At 38.7% G+C, this 20,233-nt stretch overlaps 1 protein-coding gene and 1 pseudogene across 7 annotated transcripts in view; one reads left to right on the forward strand and one right to left on the reverse strand.

Annotated features, from left to right (window-relative positions):
- Positions 1–20,233, reverse strand: part of ARID4B (AT-rich interaction domain 4B) — a 241,013-nt gene that overhangs the window by 148,389 nt on the left and 72,391 nt on the right. The gene's annotated exons all lie outside the window — the stretch shown is intronic.
- LOC140530464 (large ribosomal subunit protein uL6-like) lies at positions 5,731–8,560 on the forward strand (annotated as a pseudogene).

The raw sequence follows: 20,233 nt of genomic DNA on the forward strand, positions 1-20,233 counted from the left end.
ACTAACTCAGGCTTGCCAACTTGGAGTTATCTTCAATTATTCATTCTAGATGCTTCTCCAGTTCTTCAAAATATCTGGGCATCACACTTGTTTGAGAAGTACGTTTTGGTAGAAGTATTTCATCACAAATGGTACCTGGGAAAACCTGAATTGCTATCTTGACACTAATGGAAATGTGAGATTTTCCTCAAAGCCTAAAATATATCTTCAGAAACAACTACAAAAATGACATATACTTTAAACTTAGATCAAATTTCTATTGTTATTTAGTCAATATCTATGAATGTAAGTACCATACGAAGGCAAACAAACCATTCACTCAAGCGTATGTGGCATAATTAGAATAAAATGATTTCAAAAATATTTAAGGAATTACTACACTTCTCATAAAAACTAGTATTTTTACATAAAGAGATTTCTCACTAGAGCACCAAGTACAAATCTCCTGGAATGTTATCTCTGTAAGAAAATTAATAAAAATTTACCATATTAAATTCTTATATTAAGAAGGCTACTACGTAAAATTTGTCAATGCAATTTTAAGAAAAAGAACTGAATACCATTAAGAAAACCTTTCAAATTCAATCCAGGTATGAGGAATACAGGCAAACTTTAATTTACAAGCATTATGTTTAATGCTCAGTACAAAATGACAAACCCAGTATTCCCGGAAAGTATGTCAGTTCTATATTCAAATTATGCCCGTTCTTCTTGTCTATCACAAATCCTTTCAATGTTCTTGTTATTTCTACCCAGGGATGTGCGGGAGAGTGACTGTTAGTGAAATTTGCAGTGTAAGTGCTTACACCTAAGAAATCAGCCATCAAATCTGGGCTTGATTCATTGTTTTGTTGACTGTCTAGATTTAAATAAGTATTGACAATGTAGATTAAGTTTAAAAGTATGTGTACATATTTTCCTCCTTGGAGAGTCAAGTTATTAAGCATTTACTAGCAAATCCTTTTGTTGTTCTATAAAGACAGCTTAAACTCAGAAGGTTAGAAAGCTCAGTGTATATAGTCATCATCAGACAAGATGCTTAGTGACTGTAAGTTAACAACAATAGCTGGCATTTATAAAATGTTTTAAGGTTTGCAAAGTGCTTTTTATCCATTATCTAAAGTGAGCCTCATAAAAAATGCACTTGCATTCCAGCAACCAGTTCTCATTAATGAAAATCAGATCCAGAAAAGAATGCTTCCTTGTTGGTTCCTCCACCTTTTGAAGGATGAAATTATCATTAAGGCAAGTCAAGAAACTAATAGCTGATCTAATTTTTGCAGAATATTCACAAAGGTGTTCAGATATTTGAAGTACTTTACCAGTACTATGTCATGCCTCGGCACCAGGCTTTGATGCTCTTTTTTTTTTCAAAACTCATCTCCTTCTTACTTTTCCCCCAGATTGTTTGTAGCATGATCCTATGCCAAAATCAATTGTTTTGTCTCTGTTGGTATTCATAAAATCATAGACACAGAGTTAAAAGGGGCCTAAAATAAATCTAGCCATTGATGCAAACACTCTCTATCAAGCTTCCTTTCTATAATCTCTGGTTTTCTTCACATGAGCATACCTTTTTTAATAAATAATGCTACAACATTCACCTCTTTACCTACCTATCCTGTTTCTTTTTAATAAAATGTACCCATCTAGAGCCACACCTGAGTGAGAGGTTTCTTCCCACCAAGATTCACTGATATATACGAGATGAAATTTACTTCCTTATGCTAGAGTCTCCAGTCATTTTGCTTTTCGTCTGGCTATTTATATATAGACATCTTAAGCCATGGGTTTTATATTGATTTCACTACTGACTCCTTCCTTGGACATTGTCTCCTGTGAATTCCTGAGCATCTCAGTTATATTCTTCCTTCTTTATGAAACTGAGTTTGATATATAGGCACCTTTTCCCTCCTCTATCTATTTAACTCTTTTGAGTAGAAACCAGCAAATACTCTAACCAGTCTTTGTTAAGTACCCTCTACCTCTAGAAATGAGTCTATTATTCCTCTAATCCAGTGGTTCCCAAAATTTTTGTTCCACGAACCCCCTTCAACAACAACAGTGTTTTGAACTCCAAAAAGTAATACTACTCCTAATAGTGTTTAGATTTATTCATTAAGTATTTGTAATATAAAACTAGAGTATCTTTTATTCAAAAGTTACAAATTAAAATATACATTAATTATAATTATAGAATATGAAATTTTATTCTACATCTAAGCATTTTCTTTGATGCTGGCACACCCTGCTAGGTGCTCCTGTGCTAGCATCTCCCATATCTGACAATCAATACTAAAGTCCTTCAGACAGATATCTGAATGTCCTTGTATCACTTCTTCTAATATCTGTGTCAGCACTTTCCTTGTGTGAGTTCTCTGTAAAAGAATCTCATAAGGTAACTCTAAGCATGTCTGATGGTAAAAATAATAACAGATATTTTATGTGGGACATTCAGAGTAAGAACTGAAAGAAGTAATCTACTAAACTTTATATGCATATTATTATCTGCAAAATATCATATTAAATTTCTTTGCTTTATAAATTTTGCTGAATCTAAGTAATACTTTTAATGAAAAAAAGATACAACTTGGAAGTTGTCTGACAATGAAATAATCATATAAAACTTAATTTTGATATTGAATGTTTAAATTTGAACAAAAGTTTTCAATATTTAGCTCACACCAGACAAAGACAGTCTTAAGTCTGGTGCTACATACAAATTATTTCTTCATTTTGATTTAAAAATAAAGTAAAAACACTAGCTCAAATACATGGCAGAAAATGAAAGGATAATATTATAAGCTCTTTTGCTGTAAGATGAAAATTCATTTTTTAAAAAATCAACCCAACAAACTGATGAAAACGAATGACTAGTCAAGATATGCATAAAACATTTACTTTTCTATTGGCTTACGACCAATGCTGTATTAATTGATATAAATGTGTTTGTTGTTGTTCATCCTTCCTACTTGAAAAGGATCAAAATGACATCATAATGATGGGGTCAAAGTACAATGTGTTCAGCTGTGGCTGATTCAAATAATACAAGCTTGGAAGGCTCTACCACAGATCAGGCACAAAAGGTTCATTTCAACATAAGAGACTAAGACATCTCCAAATTTGTGCATCTCAGGTTTCTTTTGGGCTACTGTGACTCTCCTTGGCTCATAAAACACAGCATTTTCTTTGATGCTGGCACACCCTGCTGGGTGGTCCTGTGCTAGCATCTCTCATGTCTGACAATCAATACTGAAGTTCTTCAGAGAGACCTTTGAGTGTCCTTGTATCACTTCTTCTAACCTCTGTGTCAACACTTTCCTTGTGTGACTTCTCTGTAAAAGAATCTCATAAGGTAAAACAGGCTTGGCATTTGGAGTGGGTGGTCACTCTACTGGAATTGTGCAATCCACAGAAGAGTTTGAATATTTGGCAGTTCAGTTCAAGAGAGGACCTTGGTGTTCTGTACCTTATCTTTCCAGGTAATCTTCAGAATCTTGCTAAGACAATTCAAATAGAAGCAGTTCAATTTTCTGGCATGACACTGGAAAACAATCCAGATGTCACAGGCAAGACCTTCAGTATGTTATGCAGCCTGATACCTCCTCTCTCCCACACTTTCTTTCAGAGCTTCCCAAATGCTAAACAACCTCTGGGAATGAGTGTGTCTATCTCATCATCTGTGTGAATATCCCTGCAATGTATACTACGAAGGTAAGTAAACATAATTATCCACAACATTCAAACTTTCTCCATTTGGTATAACTAATGGTTCCATGAATGGATGTTGCAGTGCTGACTGGTGGCCTGTTTTCTTGGTATCAACTGTCATGCCAAAATTAGCACAAGAAGAAAGGAATCAATCTATATTCTGCTGCACCTCAGCCTCAGAGGCTACAACACTGAGTGCACAATCGTTCATGAATAAAAAGTTGCGCACCAACTTGCCCTCCACTTTAGCCTTGGCCTTGTAGCCTTTCAATTCAAATTAAATAGTATGTCATCAGTGTAGTAGCTGACCTTGAGGAGTGCAGGTCAGAGAGGAGCAGTACCTTCGGTGTGATGGCTGCCGAGCCTTCTTTGGGGCTCCTTCCACTTTTGCTGTCCACCTGTTCTACCTAACTCTCACCTGTGGCTCCAAGAAGCTGCAGCATGCATAGCAGCCACACCCTAGTAAACTGTTTCAGTAGATAGGCCAAACCAGGTTGAGGGTAACCAAGGGTTCTCAAACCAATTGGTGAGTTATGAGGGGTATCTACTCCAAGCATGTGAAGACTTCCTCTGGTGCAATGGGTGGATGAGAATTTGTTCCAACAGCCACGAAGGCAGATGAAGCAGGCAATGAAGAGTGCTTAGAACTTGATTAGACATCGAAGATGCCAAAGTCCCTCACTGCATCCTGAGCCATCACCAGCTGTCTTGACTTTCTCATGCAACTGGACTATGATGACTCTGGAGGAGAGAATGAGGCTGACAACATCGTGCAACTCTGCCTCACTTAAATCCAATTTATGCACGAATCAAAAGACATCACCCATACCATTTCACTATTATGCCTCAAAGTCCTGTGGCGACAGGCAAGTGATAAAGCAGCAGGTGCAGATACACTGGGAGCTGTAGTCATAATTCTGCACACAGGCAGCCCAGGCCATAAGGTTATTTCTCACTGGAAGCAGCAGTGAGACTCAGCAGCTCCCTGAGTGTCTGAGCAGGCTTTTAAGGATCACACTACTCACCTCCTGGTGTGAGGAAGGGGGCTAGAAAAACTGCCCTAAACATTGCCTGCTTACCCAACCCTGGCCTGATTACCGCCACAGGCAGGGAGTCCCACTATGTGATCAAAACACAAAAAAATGTACAAAATATACGAAAACATCTGCAAAGATGATTCCACTCATCATTGTCACATGGAACGTGTGCACACTAATAAACAACACAAAATCCAGTAGACCTGAAAGAAGAACTGCTCTTGTTGCAAGACAACTCAACAGGTATCACATCCAAATAGCAGCCCTGAATGAAACAAGGTTGGCAAATGAAGGCCAGTTCACTGAAGTTGGAGCTGGATACATCTTTTTCTGAAGTGGGCACAGTGAAGGAGAATGCCGTGAAGCTGGCGTGGGTTTGACAATCAAAAATAATCTAATCAGCAAGCTGGTATGCCTGCCAAAAGGAGTGAATGATAGGCTCATGATAATGCGATTGCCACTCGCAGGAGAACACCATGACACCATCATCAGTGCCTATGCTCTCACTATGATAGACCCTGATGAAGTCGAAGAAAAATTTTATGAAGACCCAGAGATCTTTATTGTCAATGTGCCAAAAGAGGACAAGCTTATAATTCTGGGTGACTTTAATGCTAGAACAGGCTCAGACTACCAGACTTAGCAGGGAGTCCTAGGGAGGAACCAGACTTGGCAGGGAGTCCTAGGAAGGAATGGAGTTGAAAACAGCAACAGCAATGGTCATTTACTGCTAAAGACGTGTGTATCACATGACCTCACCTCTAAAACTGTTTTCCGTTTACCTAAACACAATAAAACTTCATGGATGCACCCTCACAGCAAACAATGGCATCCAACAGACTATGTGATTGTAAAGAGAAGAGACAGACAAGATGTGAGAGTGACAAAGGCAATGCGTGGTGCAGAGTGCTGGACTGATCATAGACTTATCCTTTCCAAGCTAATTATTTGCTTTCATCAAAAGTGCTGACCCCAAGGCAAAATGACTACCAGAATAATTAATATCAACAAGTTAGAGCTCTTCTCCGAGTGTGAACAGTCTGTTGTAACTTGGAGGGAAAGTTGAGCCAACACAGAGTTGGCAACAGTGGAGCAGAAAAGGAGAGGGCAACTTTCAGAGATTTGGTGTACAGCACTGCATTTGCTCATCTGGTTCAGAACACTTGCAAACACCAAGAATGGTTTGATGAAAATGATGGGGAAATTCAGAAGCTGCTAAATGAAAAACATGAACTCCACAGGATTTACCAGCAGGATAGTTCATCCACTTCTAAGAAAACAATGTTTAATTCCATCACAAACAAAGTACAAGCAAAGCTTACTGAGATGCAGGATTCCTGGCTCAGTAAGAAGGCAGATGAAATTCAGTTTTATGCTGATAGTAGCAATCCAAAGCGCATTTATGATTCCCTGAAAGCTATTTATGGACAAAAAACCTATGGTGCATCACAACTACTCAGTGCTGATGGAGCCACATTGATTAGTGATAAGGACATCATCCTAGAGAGATGGACTGAACACTTTCATAGTGTTCTCAACAGACCATCATCAATCAATGCTAAGGCCACTGATCATTTATCTCAGGTTGAAGTCAATCCCTCCTTACCTGAACTTCCAACTTTAGTAGAGGTTTTGAGAGCCATTAGGCTTCTTTCATGTGGCAAAGCACCTGGTGCTGATTCTATTCCAGCTGAGATTTACAAGGTAGGGGGACCATTGCTCATACAAAGCTGACTGAAATTTTCCAGGTTATATGGCAAGAGGAGGTTATTCCCCAGGAGTTCAAGGATGCCTCCATTGTCCATCTCTAAAAAGGTAAAGGGAATAGATTGTCCTGTGACAATCACAGGGGGATCTCTCTCTTAGTCGTTGATGGCAAAATTTTTGCTAGAGTCCTCCTTAATAGACTAATCCTTCACCTGGAAGATGGTCATATACCTAAGAGCTAGCATGGCTTCAGAAAGGGCCAAGGAACAGTCCATATGGTGTTTGCTGCCTGACAACTCCAGGAGAAATGCCGGGAGCAGAACAAAGGTCTGTACACAATGTTTATAGATCTGACCAAGGCCTTTGACACTGTCAGTCATGAGGGCTTATATCAAAAGTTGGTTGCCTGGAGAAGTCCATCAATATTGTATGTCAATTTCATGATGGCATGTTTGCCCGGGTTCTGAATAATGGACAATGCTCTTGTGCCTTCCCAGTCACCAGTGGAGTGAAACAGGGCTATGTACTTGCTCTCATGCTTTTAAGCAAGTATTTTCAGCCATGTTGACAAATGCTTTCAATGAGGATCAATCAAGGTCAACTACCGTACTAATGGTAAATTCTTCAATTTGAAAAGGCTATAAGCCAAGACCAAAGTGGAAGGAGTGCTGGTGCATGATTTTCTGTTTGCAGATGATTGTGCACTCAATGCAGCCTCTGAAGCTGAGATGGAACCATCAGTTGCAACAAATGGAGAAGTTTTCGGATGGAAGACATTCTCTCTTTGGCCCATCCAGCACTAGAATGAAGACCATTTCTCAGCAACCAGACCATTGACATCCCAGAAAATGTTGACATCTCTCTTAAGGGTCGGACAGTTATTGTGAAGGGGCCCAGAGGAATCCTCCGTAGGGATTTCCACCATATCAATGTTGAGCTCAGCCTCCTTGGAAAGAAGAAAAAAGGCTCTGGGTGGACAAGTGGTGGGGAAATCAAAAAGAACTTGCAACTGTGCGCACAATCTGTAGTCATGTACAAAACATGATCAAAGGTGTTACCCTGAGTTTTCATTACAAGATGAGGTCTGTGTATGCTTACTTCCCCATCAATGTTGTTATTCAAGAGAATGGCTCACTTGTTGAAATCAGAAATATGTTGGGATTGGAAGCTCAATTCCGTGTGGACGGTCTCGGGCGGGTAAAAGTGGGACTTCTAAATCTTAGAGTCTTACGAGGCCCTCCATGAACAGCGGGGGTTCGAGAAGGTCAGACTGAGCTAGCTCGGCTAGCTCGGGTATTTCCGCCTCTCCCCGGAGATACGTGATGGGTGGAGTCTCCCTGCCCTCGAGGTCGTCCCGGATTGGAGCACACCTAGTTACCTAACAGCACGGTATTGAGATGCAAACTGTGTGGCTGAAGGTTAAGTAGGATTGAGGAAGCCTGAAAGCCTCTCTTAGCACGTAAGGAGCCAAAGAGGACAGTAGGCTCCGCTTCTTTTCTTTCCTCTCTCCCCTCCTCCTCTCTCCCCGCTTGTACTTCTACTTCCAATCCCTTAAGATCTAGCCTCCTTAGGAAATCTCCCCCTCTTTCTCCTAAGGAAGACCCCCCTGCACTTGTAACCCAGACCCTGAAATAAAGCTCAACCCCTGTTCGACTCTGGAACATCCTTTCTCTCACACGTGCATCCGGCGTGGCCAGCCGAAGACCTCGGAGGTGAGGTAGGAAAGACTCGGGTAGCCCAATACAGGCCTCTAGGCTTGGCAGAAATATATATCCCAAGAGTGAGCATGAGACCAGGTGTTGCTTGTGCTGTTTCTCAAGCCCAGAAAGATGAGTTAATTCTTGAAGGAAATGATATTGAACTTGTTTCAAACTCAGCTGCCCTGATCCAACAGGCTACCACCATCAAAAACAAGGATATCAGAAAATTTTTGGATGGCATCTATGTTTCTGAGAAAGGCACAGTGCAACAAGCTGATGAATTAAGTTGAAAAAGGTGCCAAAGGCTACGTACTGAGGAGTCAACACTTAAATTCAGATGTCAAAATAAAAATACTTTTGTTTTTTCGGAAAAAAAAAAAAAGAAGTTTTGAATGCTGTGGATAAGTTCACTTACCTTGGTAGTGTACTTTCCAGGGATGTGCACATTGACAATGAGGTTGATGCACTCACTGCAGAGCTAGCTCAGTGTTTGGGAGGCTCTGAAGAAAGGTTTGGGAGAGAAGAGAGAAGACTGACTACCAAACTGAAGGTCTACAGAGCCATTGTGCTAACCTCATTGTTATATGCTTGTGAAACATGGACAGTCTACCAGCACCATGCCAGGAAACCGAATCACTTCCATTTGAACTGTCTTAGGAAGATTCTGAAGATCACCTGGCAGGATAAGGTACCAGACACTGAAGTCCCTGCTTGAGCTGAACTGCCAAGCATTCAAACTATGCTTCAGAGAGCACAACTCCAATAGCCTGCCCATGTTGTTCGAATGCAAAATGTATGGTGGCCAAAAAGCCTTCTATGGAGAACTTGCATGGGGCAGGTGATCGATGGTGGTCAGAAGAAGCGAATCAAGGATACTCTCAAAGTCTCTCTCAAGGACTTTGGATTTGACTGTACAACGGGGAAGACACTAGCACAGGACTAGCATAGAGTGCCTGCATCAGAAAGGGTGCTGTGCTCTTTGAACAAAGCAGAGACAGCATAAAGTAAATGCATGATGTTGCAAATTTGGGATATCCACCCCAAATATTCGCACGGACTATCTGTGCCCAACCTGTGTCGAGCATTCCGAGCTCATATTGGTCTGATATGGGTCTGATCAGTCACAGTCTGACACACTGAAATTTCACTTTATCATGGTGATATCATTTTGGTCCTCTTCAAAGACAAAGGACAACAACCAACCAGCTGACCTTGATGTCATTTTCATCCTCATTGAAGGCATCTGATAACAATATGACAAATACCGTGGTAAAAAGATGGGAAAGAGTGGGAGCACCATCCACTTACCCAGAATCCATGACAGCGTGCCATAATGAAACTGAAATACAATACTGATGAACTTCTCCAGACAACCAAATTTTGCCATTATCTTCCGGCACACTCTCATGACTGACACCATCAAAGGCCTTGGTTAGGTCAATGAACATTGCATACAGATTTCTGTTCTGCTTCTGGCATTTCTCATGGAGTTGTGGAGCAGCAAGCACCATGTCGACTATTTCTCAGTCCTTTCTGAAGCCAAGCTGGCTCTCAGGCACATCATTCCAGGTGAAAGATCGGCCAATTATGGAGGACTTGGGCAAGAATCTTGCTGGCAATGACTAAGAGAGAACCCTCCCACCCAACACCCCCTGTGACTGCCATAGGAGAACCATTTAAGGGCCAAAAACTTCTGATGTTATCTCAACTCCTCAGTACTGGTAGAGTCACACTGAACAGTGATAAGGACATGATCCTGGACAGATAGGCTGAACACTTCCATAATGTTTCCAACAGATCATCATCAGCCAGTGCTGACCATATCCCTCAGGTTAAAGTTGATCCCTCTTTAATAGAACTTCCAACTAAAGAAAAAGTATCAAATGTCATTAGGCTCCTCTTGTGTGTCAAAGTGCTTGGCACTGATTTCATCCCAGTAGAGATCTATAAGGCAGGGGATCCAGTGCTCATCAAGAAGCTGACTGAAATCTTCCAGGTTATGACAAGAGAAGGTTATACCAGCTGCAAACGTACTTAAAGTACAACTCTACATAGTTTTGTTTTAATACCTAGCATTTATATAGCACTTTAATGCTTGCGAAGTGCTTTAGAAATATTATGTAATATGGTCCTCAGAATTAGGTACTATTATTATCTCCAACTTATAGCTATAGAAATTAAGGCAAATCTATTTAGAGTCTTTCTGATTTGATTTTTCTTCTTTTTACCACTGTTTTACCACTGGCATAAACTACTAGTCTTCTCATCAAAACTCTACTTCAAGAAAGAGATCCACCAGTGCTGCCAAGGGGATCACATTTCAAAACATTCCAGATATTAGAAAAGCAACCTAAGTGGAAAATAAGCTCAAACTGGAAAATAGTCTTAATACTACAAGGAAAGACAATATAAGGTCTGTTTCTGCAGAATATTTGTTATGTCTGATGATGTTGAGATGGTTTATAATGTACAATGTGTCCAATAATCATGGTTTTCAAATAGTTTGACATTTACATTGCAAGAAAACAAATTTTCATAATGTCTTGATCATATGATTACATGGCTGATGAGATCTAATTACAAAGGAACTAAATGCATAATAGGAAACATTTATACAGTGCTTGCTAAATATGCCAGGCACCAAACTGTATTAAACACCTTATAAATATTACCTCATTTGATCCTCACAACCCTAGGAAGTAGGAACTATTATTATCCTTGTTTTACAGATAAGGAAACTAAGGCCAGCAGAGGTTAAGTGACTTCCCTAGGATCATACAGCTAATAAATGTCTATGAGGTCACATTTGAAACTGTCTTCCTGACTCCAGGACAAGTCCTCTATCCATTATTCTACCCAGCTCCCTCTAGGTAGGGAACATGGGAACAAAGGAGGTACCCTGGTGCAGGGTACAGAATACAAATGAGGGTATATGCAAGTGTCTGACTTTCCACTGTGGATTAGTTTTCACTCAAATTCAAACTCTCATGGCAGCTTGGAAACAATTCAATAACTGATTATTGAGAATAGTAATAAGGGAGCAGGAAGAGGGGGGTGAGAAATGGAGTTTGTACAACATCAGGGAAGCAGTTCAGAATCACTGAGACCAGGAGGATATGCTAACCATTGAGCAATGATTACAGGTAATACATCAGTGGCAAGAAAGGGATCCACCAATGAAGGAAAGTAATTAAACTATTCAAAGGCCTCCCTTGAGGATCAACCTCATGGCACATACTGATGTTGTAACCTACTGTGTGACAGGCCCAGTGCAAAGGATCTGGCAGTGTGAGGTGGGTCTTGTCAGAGAAAAGCTTCCAGAGTACTGGAGAGGGTCAAAGGAGAGGGAGAGGGTCAAGATAGAGGCCTGGATATATATGGGTATCTAGATCTGGGGATGACACAAGGTGCCTGAAGGGCTCAGGGGCAAAGACAGAGGTTATAATTAGTTTGGTTTAGTTCTTCTATCAATCTTTGTGTTCTTTAGCACTATTGCAAGCTGTGAAACACGTAAGGAATGTGAAAGTCAATAAACCTATCACTAAGCATTTATTAAGTACCTACTATATAGCAGGCATTGTGCTAGGTACTGGAAATAAAAAAGTAAAACTGTAAAAAATGTAATTAATTCCATTGGTAGTGAAAATAGCTTATTATAGAAATGTTTAGACCTTTTCCATTTTCATCATTTATTATCCTCTAAATTTCATTTCTTAGAATGATCCATATTAATTGGGTTTTATGCTAAGCTTCCTAGGAATTCATTCCCCACCTCCCACCCCATCACTACCACCACCCTGCCCATTTCATGATCTTATGAAGAAATAACTTATAGTCTTACATGACCTTCTTCCATAAGATTTTATTAGAATTAATCTTCCAAACAGATTTGCCCTTGACTGACTATCTCCTCTGTTTGGTGAAGAGTTCAAGTATTTGCAAGCTGTGGGTTTGCTACACTCTTTTGGCTTCCTCATCTTGGTGACTGCTTTATGTTGGTTAAACTTCTGCAGATGAAAGTGATACCCTAACTTGATCCCTATTCTTTTCTCCATTACCAATTTTTCTGCATTGATAACTTGTCATTTGGAGCTCTTCTGATTGTATGTCAAATCTCACTTAAAAACTATCTTCTAATTTTGTATTTATTTTTATTTTGCTCTTGCAACACAATGATCAGATTCAATTTAAACAGCTGACTGATTATTAACTAGCCAATTCATATCCATTATAATCCAGTCCATTTCACTTTTTAATGTTATTTGGTGCTTTCAATCGCCTAATTCTCTTTTTGAAATCTAGATGCTATGCTTCTACATAGTTTACAAGCCTTAGGAATCTTTAGTTTCTTACCCTGAACTACGTTTTCTAACATTTTTCACCAACTTTCACCATTATCCATATTTACATTAAAGCTGGCAACTATTAAAATATGTTAGTTTAATTTGAAGAGTCTTATCCAATTCTCTACCACAAATATTGGTGCATAAGTTTCAAAATTACCTTCATGACATTCTTTTTAAAAATGTCTATCATAAACAATAAAAGGTCGCAAACTCCATCATTTCACGTAGTGTTTCCCGCAGCCTTTGAAAATGCAAGGACTACTCCATTCACCTTTCCAAGGGTAACTTTTAACAGAACTTTCCATTTAGCTGGAACTTTCATTTGTTTCTGGTTTCATTTATATCAATAACATTAAGATCAATATTATTCATTTCCATCAATATTGTATCAAACTGTTGCTCACTAGACAAGGATCTCACAGATAGCATACCAAGAGTTAAATTAATATGATTCTTTGAATTCTTTGTTCTTTTTCTCAACACTTTCCCTGAAAAAGTAGAAGGGAAATAGAAAGGGAATATAAATATTTTTTCCCCACAACTGCCAAAGCTAAAGAATTTTATCAACCTACTAGTGATGAACTTCTTAATACTTAATAAAGCTGATGTATAGAAAAATAACCTGTCAACAGACAAATCTGAAATCTTTCCAGCACAACAGAATTTTCCAGAGTTTATTTTTTGGCCTTCAAGAACCTAGGGTAACTACCAAATTATGATAAGGCACTTTTGCAGAAGGATATGCACTATTAAACTATACATGTAGCATACATGTATACACACAAAGATAGCAAGTGAATTATTTGGAACCCTTAATTTGTTGAGGCAATTCTCTGAGAAGAATTATTCAAAAGGGACATGTAAAGAGATACTCATGTAGCCAGAAGAATTACATGAATAAAAGAATGCCAAAACAAATGATAAAAAATTGAAGAATCAAACTATAGATCTGGAAGAAATATGCATTAAGAGATGCAAGGTAAGAAAGGTACACGTAATGTATCAGATATAAAAAGGGCTTTCCCCATGATGAATGGAGACTACTTCTACTTAATATTGATGTCTCAACTGCAAAGTTTTAAATTACATTAAAAAAAAAATGGGATCCAAGATAAATGAGTAGAGTGAATATATTTTAAATGTGTCTCATATGGTCATGTTTGCTTATCTAGTTGATTATTTTTCAACTACAAGTTACTTACAAAAGAGATGGTCATTCTATGTGTCATAGAATAGAACAAAATTCTAGGACCTTTTCTGTTTAATATGCCTAGTACAACTCCAAACCACCCCACAAAAATAAGATCTGCAATAAATGGTTTTTTTATTTGACAATGAAAATTTAATTTTAACTAAAGTAGCTAGTAATTAGAAAAAGTATGGTGATATCAATCAACAAACTTTTATTCAATGCCAGGCAGTGTGAAGCACTAGGCAAAGAAAAAAGTAGAAACAGCTCCTGCACTCTAGGAGCTTATATTTTAAGGAAAGACATTCCACATACCTAAATCAGTATATGGAATACAAATAAAAAACAGACAGAAAGTAGTCTTAGAGGGAAAATACTAATACCTGCAGCCTCGAGGTGACATGTGGCCCTCTGCAGTCCTTTGACTGAATCCAAAAGTAACAGAACAAATCCCCTTAATCAAAGGATTTGTTCTGTAAAACTTAGGCTCAGTCAAAAGGGCGCACCCAACAACCTAGAAGGCCACATGAAGCCTGAAAGCTAGCAGGTTCCCCATCCCTGGATAGGGAATATGTAACAGGAAGGGCAATGGACTGTTGTGTTCAAGGAAAGTAGGATACATGAAGAGGAGTGAGGGGGTAAAAGACTAAAGGATAAAAGAAGGGACCATGTTGTAAGCAGCTTTAAACAACAAGCATAGGAGTTTATACTTGATCCTCAAGGCAAACAGGCTGACACTAGAATTTATTGAATAGTGGGGTGTAAGTCAGTCAAGCATTTATTAAGTGCCTACTACATGCTACGCACTGTGCTAGGTGCTTTACAAATATTATTTCATCTGATTCTCAAAAACCAAGTGCTATTCTTATCCTCATTTTATCAATGAGAAAACCAGTACAAAGAGAGATTATGTGACCTACCATGGGTAACACAGTACATCAGTATCTGAGGCCAGATTTGAATTCAGGAGTTCATGACTCCAGGCCTAGTGCCGAATCACTGCACCATCTACCTGCCTCTGACAACTAAGCTATGGCAGAGAAGGGATATAATGAGAGTCACCGTCTCGAAAACTATCTTGAAGAGGAAGGCCCAGGCTGAGGAAAGTCCCAAGAAAAGATCAACTCTTTGCCAAATATGTTTTCTCTACAGCAAACTAACAACAGACATTATAATATGATCTACTATTTCCTTCCCAAATGGTTCTAGTACAGTGAATTTTGCCTCAACTACAAAGAGGCCAGGGGTTAACTAGAGAAAATAAAAGTAAGGATCATAAGTGATTTCAACCTCTATCTGTGTTAAGGATTGTCCTAAGGGCTCAGAGTGAGTATGACTACATTCAGAACTTTTTCTTCTTAAATAAACTCCCTGTGTAGAACTGCAGACCATTCTAGGGAAGGAGGGGAGATTTAAAAATTATGGAAGTGATTGCTGAAAACTGAAAACAAATTAATTAAATTAAAAAAAATAATAAACACCTTAATGGTTTCATAAAAACCCAGAAGTCTTGTATGAATTGATGCAAAGTGAAGCGAGCAGAACCAGGAGAACAAGTTATACAACAATAATGTAAACATAATCAATTATGAATGATTTAGGAATTCTGCTCAACACAATGACCAACCACAATTCTAAAGGACTCATGATGAAATATGTTATCTACCTCCAAATGGAAAGCTTATGGGACTCAAAGGACAAAATAAAACATATTTCCTCTTATTTTTTTTCTTCCTTTTGGACATGACTAATACAGAAATATGTTTTGCATTTATTCAATCATGTCTGATTCTTCATGACTCATGGAACAAACAAAGCATACCATGCCCTTCTATACTCCACTATCTTTCAAAGTTATCTCCAGGCTCATGTTTATTGCTTCCATTACACTATCTATCCATCTCATCCTCTGCTGTCCCTTTCTCTTTTTGCCTTTGATCTTTCCCAACATCAGGGTCTTTTCCAATAATTCCTGTCTTGCTTGTCATTCTGTGGATTTAAACTTCAGCTTCAGTATCTGACTTCCCAGCAAATAGCTTGAATTTAAGTACTGACTGACAATCTCCTTACTGTCCTACTGTTCCAAGTACCCTCAAAAGTCATCTCCAATATAATTCAAAAGTATCAGTTCTGGGGTGCTCAGCTTTCCTTATAATCCAACTCTGACAGCCATACATTACTATGAGAAAAACCAAAATTTTCACCACAAGGACCCCTGTTGGCAAGGTGATACCCGTGCTTTTTTGGCATGCTCTCAAAATTTGTCATAACTTTCTTTCCCAAGGGTCCTTTAAATGCATGGCTATTGCAATGACTTTTGAGCCTAAGAATATAAAATCTGATATTCTTCCATTTCTTCTGCCTCTATTTGCCATGACCTTAATTTTTTAATGTTAAGCTTCAAGCCAGCTTTTACTCTCCTCCTCTTTCACCCTCATCAAGAGGCTTCTTAATTCTTCTTCACTTTCTGTTTTGCATGTTTGTACATACTTGTAATGGGTTTTGTTTTTCTAACCTTCTGGGGGGAGAGATGAAGTTTGGGAACCTAAAACAAAATAAAAGTAAGGAAACAAAGCAGAACTTACAGACATTTCATTAACCTCAGGCTTAAAAACAAGTTAATTATTTTAATAGGACATGTTACATCAGTATCCTAGCCTAAAGCCTTTGCCTAACACATAGAGCATTAACTATCATTTATCTGAATGAATGAAATGGATATTTTCTTCAACATTTAATCAAATGACAGGGAAACTAAAGTTCTGGGAAGAACTCTGATCTTCATGAAGGTAGAATCAGATTGGTGACAGAGAAAGGCGAAAGTCCCTTTGGTTAATCCAAATAAAAGGACTCCCTTCTTTATACCTTGAATGGATTAGGGAAATTATTCTAAAGATGCACCTGACATTAAATTACTACTGGTCTGTCTGATAAATCAAGAGACTAATACCCAAGCTCTGAACCTTTGCTTAATATTGACTGAGAAATTTTTTCTTTATTTCTGAATACTATAAAATCTATCTCTCATGGGGAGAGAGAATGTCAGCACTTATAACTGCTATTTTAATCTTCCAAGCAACAATGTTTATAAATATTAATATCTGTACATATGTTAATTAAAGACTACACAGATTTGAACCCTAACAGAATACTAAAGCTTTTCTTCTACAGTTATAAGGAGTAGAACTTAGAGAATTTTGAAAGAGTGAAATCTATTTTCCCTCAAGTCCTGTCAATTTTGATAGCTAATAATTACTAGGACTTTCTTTCTCCTAACATATAGTTCATGAAAGGAAGAGGAATAGAAGAGTGGACAGTTAGTTTATACCTCATGCTGCTACAAAAATAAGGACAAGAAGTTTCTTAAGTTAACTCAAAAATCATTAAGTCTCATCTTGCAACATTCATTATACAACCTGTATCTCAAATTTGAGTCCCAAATCTCTATTCTAAACAAAACCATAACTTGAATATGCAGGATCTCTGTTCTAAACTGCTTTTATTTCCCATTTCTTTTGTTTTTTTACCACAGATAGGGTCTGATCCTGGAACAAAGTATGAAAAGAATACCAATTTAAAGTGATACTGAGCCATTCTATAAATTAGGAAATAAGCACGTTAGGAATCTGTTTTACACGTATGATAGAATATTAAGAAGCCCCAATTTGACATAAAACAGAAATAATACAGTACCATGGGCCTACCCTGTACCACTAAACAAATTAAGTATTTGTCCATCAATAACCCAAAGTTTTGTAAATTCACAAAAGGTAGGGCTAGACTGGACAACAAGTCCCCACTCATTTAGAACAGAGAGAATGTAATTGCTAAATAGTAATTGTTTCTCTTTTACTCAGGAACCTTGAGGGTCTTTCCCTCCCAGATTGAATTATTTTTTTTATTAAAGGGGCCATCCCTTGAATAACTACTTAAAGAACCCTATTCATTGAATGGGTGTATCTCTCTCAAAGTGAGAATGTGATAAGACCTCAGCCTGAAAGGGCCAGTGTCTCCCATTGCATCCTGGGCTATCTCCAGTTATCCTGATGAATATCTGGTCACTGGACTCAGATGGCTCAGAAGAAAGTGAGGTTGGTGACCTGCACAGCCCTCCCTCACTCAAATTAAAGTCAACTGCAAATCATGTCATCATCTTGATGTCATGGTCCTCTGAGAATGAAGGACAAGCACAACAAATTTAATTCAATCTTCCTTATTTTACAGATGGCCAGAGTAATGAAGTTAACTGCAAAAAGTGAGCCAGCACACTACTGTCCAACTTCAGACTAGAATCCAGATCCCCTGATTCCCAATGTCATTCTCTAGCCACAAAACCTAAAATTAAAAATTTGACACCAAATCACACGAATCATTCAAATGTGCTCGTCTCTTAGTCTTACTTTTTCACTTCTTTGCTTCATTTCAGCATAAATTTTATCTTTTATTCTGGTATTACGAGCTTTCAATAAATGAAAGAACAAATAAGTATTTATTAAGTGCTCCCTTTTAGAATACTTGAAGCAGAATCTTTCTAGTTACTATATCAGTCTGAAAGAGTTTATGGGGATGGAACATACCCTACTAGTGATTTAAGTTTCATTTCCTACTACTCTAACCAAAGAAGTGGCAAAGAATTTAAAAAATCCTGGGAGAAAACCTGGGCACCTATAGAAAAGAAAAAAAAAACAAAAAACAGTGGAAATACAGATAGTATCAGCATGCAGAAGTAGCTTGTGTTTGCCCTTCTTCTCAAAGAGGACCATGACATCAAGATGATGACATGATTTCCAGTTGATTTTGATTTGAGGGAGGGAGGGCTGTGCAAGGTCACCAACCTCACTTTCTTCTTCTGTGTTATCTGGATCCAGTGGCCTGGTATTCATCAGGACAGCTGAAGATGGCCTAGGATGCAATGCAGTGTGAGACCCTGGCCCTTTCAGGCTAAGGTATTATAGCATTCTCACTTTTCAATGAGATACAGCCCTTCAATGAATAGGCTTCTTTTAAGTAGTTGCTCAAGGGATGATCCATTGAATCAAAAAAAAAAAAAAAATCCAACTGGGAGAAGACCCTCAGGGTTCCTGGGTAAAAGAGAAACAAGTACTATTTAGTATTTATTTGCTGCAGAGGTAGTAGCAAATAAAGGAAAACCAAAGACTGAGGTATCTCAAATGGCCCAGCAGAACATCACCCTTAATATACATGGCAGAAACTGCCAAACTTTACCTTAAGAGTCTTTCCTGTTAATTAACTATAGCTACCTTCAACAAGTGGTTACTAAATATTTGGCAAGAGGAGATTATCCCCCAGGAGTTCAGGGATGCCTCCATTGTCCATCTCTATAAAGACTAAAGGAAACAGATTCAACAATCAGTAAGGGGTAGGGGAATTGTCACTCTTTTAGTTACTGCTAGCAAAATTCTTGCTAGAGTCCTTGTTAATAGGCTAATCCTTCACATGGAAGATGGTCATCTACCTGAAAGCCAGTGCGGCTTCAGAAAAGGCCAAAGAACAGTTGATATGGTGTTTGCTGCCCGACAACTCCAGGAGAAATGCCAGAAGCAGAACAGAGGTCTATACACAACATTTGTAGATCTGACCAAGGCATTGGATACTGCTAGTCAAGGGGGCTTATGGAAAATAATGTCAAAATTTGGTTGACCAGAGAAGTTCACCAGTATTGTATGTCAATTTCATGATAGCAAGCTTGCCCAGGTTCTGGATAGTGGACAATGACCTTGTGCCTTCCCAGTCACCAATGGGATGAAAAAGGGCTGTGTGCTTGCTTCCATGCTTTTTAGCAAGATGTTTTCAGCCATACCGGCAAAATGTCAATGAGGATACACACAGCATCAAGGTAGTCATGTATACTCTTCAATTTGAAAAAGCTACAAGCCAAGACCAAAGGAGTGTTGGTGCATGATTTTCTGTTTGCAGATGATTGTGCACTCAAGGCAGCCTCTGAAGCTGAGATGCAACAAAGTACGGATCAATTCTCTGCTGCCTGGGCTAATTTTGGCCTAATAATTAACATTAAGAAAACACAGGCGCTCCATAAGCCACCATACCATCCATACGTGGAACCATCAGTTACAACAAATACAGAAGTTTTGAATGCTGTGGATAAGTTCACTTACCTTGGTAGTGTACTTTCCAGGGATGTACACATTGATAATGACATTGATGCACACATTGCTAGAGCTAGCTCAGTGTTTGGGAGGCTCCGAAGAAAAGTTTGGGAAAGAAGAGGTATTAGACTGACTACCAAATTGAGGGTCGACCTCGTTGTATGCCTGTGGAACATGGAGAGTCTATCAGCGCCATGCCAGGAAACTGAATTGCTTCCATTTGAACTGTCTTAGGAAGATTCTGAAGATCACCTGGCAGGATAAGGTACCAGACACTGAGGTCCTTACTGGAACTAAGCTGCCAAGAATTCAAACTATACTTCAGAGAGCTCAACTCCGATGGGCTGGTCACATTGTTCAAATGCAAAATGTACCCTAGCCAAAAAGACTATTTTATGGAGAACTTGCATGGGGC

Source organism: Notamacropus eugenii, chromosome 2, assembly GCF_028372415.1.
Source record: "Notamacropus eugenii isolate mMacEug1 chromosome 2, mMacEug1.pri_v2, whole genome shotgun sequence".
NCBI lineage: Eukaryota > Metazoa > Chordata > Mammalia > Diprotodontia > Macropodidae > Notamacropus > Notamacropus eugenii.